This window comes from Meles meles, chromosome 4 (assembly GCF_922984935.1).
Source record: "Meles meles chromosome 4, mMelMel3.1 paternal haplotype, whole genome shotgun sequence".
Lineage (NCBI taxonomy): Eukaryota > Metazoa > Chordata > Mammalia > Carnivora > Mustelidae > Meles > Meles meles.
In genome coordinates this window covers 148,775,482-148,779,874 of record NC_060069.1, presented here as the reverse complement: position 1 = coordinate 148,779,874, position 4,393 = coordinate 148,775,482, and positions in this window count along the sequence as shown.

The following is a 4,393-nucleotide window of genomic DNA, read 5'->3' as shown; positions in this document are numbered from 1 at the left end:
GTACTATTAAAAAATAGAAGAATAATTGATAAGTCCTTTCATTTAAACCTAATTATAATGTATTAATGAATAAGATCCTAGCTTTACAGAAGGCAGATGAATATGAGATCCCATATTAGATGATTTATTATTTAGTGACTAATTCATTCTGGGTTTCTAGTACCAACCTCAAACAAGGGAGCAACTAAAAGTGCTGCTGCTCCTGGTTTTGAAATAACCACAAGGCAAATAAAATCTCTTGACCTTTTTTTGGGGGGTGGGAGGGACATTTGTTGAAATAAGCAGAGTTTTAGAGCTCAGTCTGCTCCTCTTCTGCTGACTCTTTGGTACTGATGCTGTAGTGTTCATGGTCCACAGAGCCCAACATCACCCTTCCCTGGTCCTGCATTCTCATTGTTTGAGGGAGAGAGAGAAAGAGAGGAAGAGAGTGAGGGAGAAAGAGGAGAAGAGGAGGAGGAGAGGGAGGGAGAGCAGAGGGGAAGAAAGAAAAGGAGGAGGACAAGAGAGGTGAGGAGGGAGGAGAGGAAGATAACTCTAATAAAATCCTGAGGAATGTGTTTTTCATCCATTTCTCTCACCCAGCATCTTCCTGTTTCATTCTGGTCATGAACTACAGTTTTTTCTAAGAATCACCTAAATGTGATCACTCTATGCAGGAATTTAAGCAGGCAGATAGGACAGTTTTGAAAGAAGAGGCTGAGGCTCCTTTATCACCCTTGAATCTCATCCTGTTAGGGCATGCTGACTCCATATTTAAGAAGGTCTCACATCATGGACAAGAAAAGGCTTTTTGAGCTGTGTATTCTTGAGAAACATTGAAAGTTAGGCAAAAATAAGAAAAGGTTGTTTATGTTGTGCTCCCAAATGGAATTCTGTTTAGGATGGGAAAGACCACACTGAGAAAGAAATGCTTACTGGATGTTTGATGGATGTTGACTACACTTATAGGCATGAGAATTTCACAAAATATACAAATATTGAATAATTATGTTGTTCACCTGAAACTAATGAATATTATGTCAATTATATTTTAATTAAAACAAGTTAAAGATAGGGAGCGAGAGAGAACCACTTTTGTGTTGTCCTCAGAGGCAGCTGTATTAGCTAATTCTCTAGGTGAGGCCTTGCCACGTGCCATGTGGAGGCATTTGAGCTACTTCCGATAACAAACTTCTTGGATGGGAATGTCATCCATTAAATTCCATATTCTAGTGGTTTATGTTTCAGTGAAATGTCACTGTAATCTAATTTATCTAAGGACATTTTCTTCCCCAAAAATGTGTCATTTAGTTTTACAAATTGCCTATCATGTTTTTCTTAATAGCCTCAGAACCCAAGAAAATGTTGAAGTCTCAAGTTGAAATCTTGGCTTTGGCTTAAGCCATTTGATCATATTTTTCACTGAAAACTTCTGGAAAACTTTTCATTTTAAGGTTTTGTTAAATTGCAAAAATGTTTGATGGGCAAGTTTCAATATGTTTTTTTCTTGTGCAAAAACCAGAAAAGTGAATTATAAGCAACAATTCTAACCAAAAATTTACTCCTTCACCAAAAGTTGAAAAAAAAAGTACTGACTAAAATTTTTAAAAATTTAGATTGTAAGAATATAGTCTAAAGGATATATACCTTTATATTTCATAGAGAAGACTAGACATCTTAAATTGTTTTGATTTCCTAAATTGTACATTTTTTTTTTTTTTTTTAGACTCAATTATGTAACTTGCTTAGAAAATTGTGGACATAGCACCATGATTCTGGATTCAGTTCTTGGATAGACTGAGAAAAATAGAAAGAAATAGAGAAAGAGATATGAATTTTATTTCCATTTATATGCATTGCCTCAAAAGGCCTCATAATATATGTGTAAGAAATAGGTATTTGTTTGCTGGTTTTTCATGGAAATGTTCCCACTGTGAAGAAAGCATTGCATTTATTTGATGCCTGGAGGGAGTCAGACATATCTTCCTCTCTGAAGAAAGTGCAATTTTACAGTGATTTTTCCAGTGAAATGTCAATACTGATCAGCAGGCTTTATTAGTGTGGGAGCACAACAACTTGGATTTGAGGACATTACCTTTATTTCCAAGTGTTTCTTTTAATTAAAAATAAGTACCATATTAGCCTTGAAGCTATTAGGAATTTTTAGTTTATTTGAATATATGGATTGGCCAGTGCAGTTGATACCTACCTTAAAGTGAATTTTTAATAATCATAGAATGAGCACATTATTTTTTTAAAATTTCATTTATTTTTTTGAGAGAGTGAGAGAGAGAGAGCACAAGAGGTGGTAGAATCAGAGGGAGAAGCAGACTCCCCACTAAGCAGGGAGCCTGATACGGGACTCAATCCCAGGACCCCAGGATCATGACCCAAGCCGAAGTCAGTCACTTAACCTACTGAGCCACCCAGATGCCTGAATGAGCACATTATTAAACTGAACTGATTTTCATTTGAAAGTTTCTCATGATTTTTCACGACCCAAAGACTACACATTTATATGTCTAAACCTATCCTTTCACTTAAGTGTTCTGTATGTTCAACTGAATACTGGACATTTACATTTCAATATTCTGTCTTTTTTTTTTTTCCCCCAAATTCAACCTGGCCACAATTGAATTTATTATATCCTTTAAGCAGGTGCTGTAATTCAATTCTTGGATTTTGTTGATGGTGTTAACATATTTTGGCTATTTAAGATTGGAAGAAGAGGAATGCCTGGTGGTGCAGTCAGTTTGGTGTTTGACACTTGGTTTCTGCTGGGGCCATAATCTCAGAGACATGGGATCCAGCCCCACATCGGGGCTTTGAGCTTGGCATGGAATCTGCTCAGATATCTCTCTCCCTCTGTTCTACACCCCGCCCCCCAATTTCTCTCTCTCTCTCAAAATAAATAAATAAATAAAAAACCAAATAAATAATAAATAAATCTTAATTCTGGAAGAAGAGCTCAAAATAGTTAACTATTTGTGAAAGCGCTATGGAAATTCTCAAATTCTATCCAGATGCAAGCTGTTAATATTTTGTCTCAGTCTCCTTCCTCACATCTTTTGCATAAAATCATGAGGATCTAATTTTCAATGTCTATAGTATCTTTCTGTGTTTTCATAACACAGAACACCATTATATATATAATTGTATGTAATTGTAGTTCAAGTCTTCATTATCTCATGGATCTGTATTCAGTAATAGCTTCATTCATTTATAAGTTCACTTATTCAAAGCTATATATTGGGAAGCTACTGTGTACCTCTACTATAACCTGCCTTCATTAAATTTACAGCCTAATGACAAAAGTAGACATAGAAGAAGTGTAAGCATGATAAATGTAATGAAGAAAGCAGAATGCTATATTTGCATGTATCAGGTGAACCTGACATAGTCTTGGGTGTTAGAAAATCTTCTAGCTAATCCCTCTTTGGCCTTGATGATGACATCAGTTTTCCTCAAGCTCCATCTATACCATATCATATACCATAGTCACACCTAAAATTAACTAAACCTCAATCCCCAGTCCAATCTTAATACTTCATAAGCTGGTCCCATCCTACTCATTGACATATGTTTCTCAAGACACTGAATTCTAGTCAGGAAGGTTTCTTCACAGTTCCATGGATATGTCATACTTTTCCAGTCTCTATACCTTCCTTTATAACATCATCACCTTTGTCTTTGATGCTCACACAGTTTTTTCTAATCCTTAAAATCCTGGTCAAAATGAATTTTCAGTGTTTTGGGATTGAGTGGCTAACTGTGTTGTAATGCCAACTCTCGTGTATCTCTTACAACTCCAGGCTTACCTTCTACATTTGCAAATTTTTGGATGTTCCAATTGGCACTTTCAATACTCCTTTCAAAGGTGATAAGCAATTTCTTTTTTCTTATCCTGAAACAAGTTGTGTGAGTATGAATGTATATGTGTTTCTATGAGATTTTTGCTTTAACCTAGTTGGCCAAAGATAATTTATTACACTTGAAAATTCATTAATGCATCAAGATGGGAATTTTCACTTTCCAAAATACTGTAAATACCTTTGATGGTATTTACAATTATTTACAATACAATTATTATAATTTTATTTCTATTCTATTTTGGCATTGAAATAAAAAACATCTTAGTTGGGATACTTACTAATAAAGTATTTAGGACTTACCATGTAAAATTGGCTTTGAGATTAACATTTCCCATACTTGGTATTGATATATACATACATAAGCATACATATTAACTCACACTGATACATATATATAGTATTGTGTGTGTTAAAATATTTAAACATGGGGAATTTGGATTGGCCATTCATGAGGATGGAAAAATGTGGTTTTCATAATGGAACAAAAGCTTCCAGATGCATTCAATTGTGTTTAAAGAGCTGAAAAATTGGCCTAGTTAAAA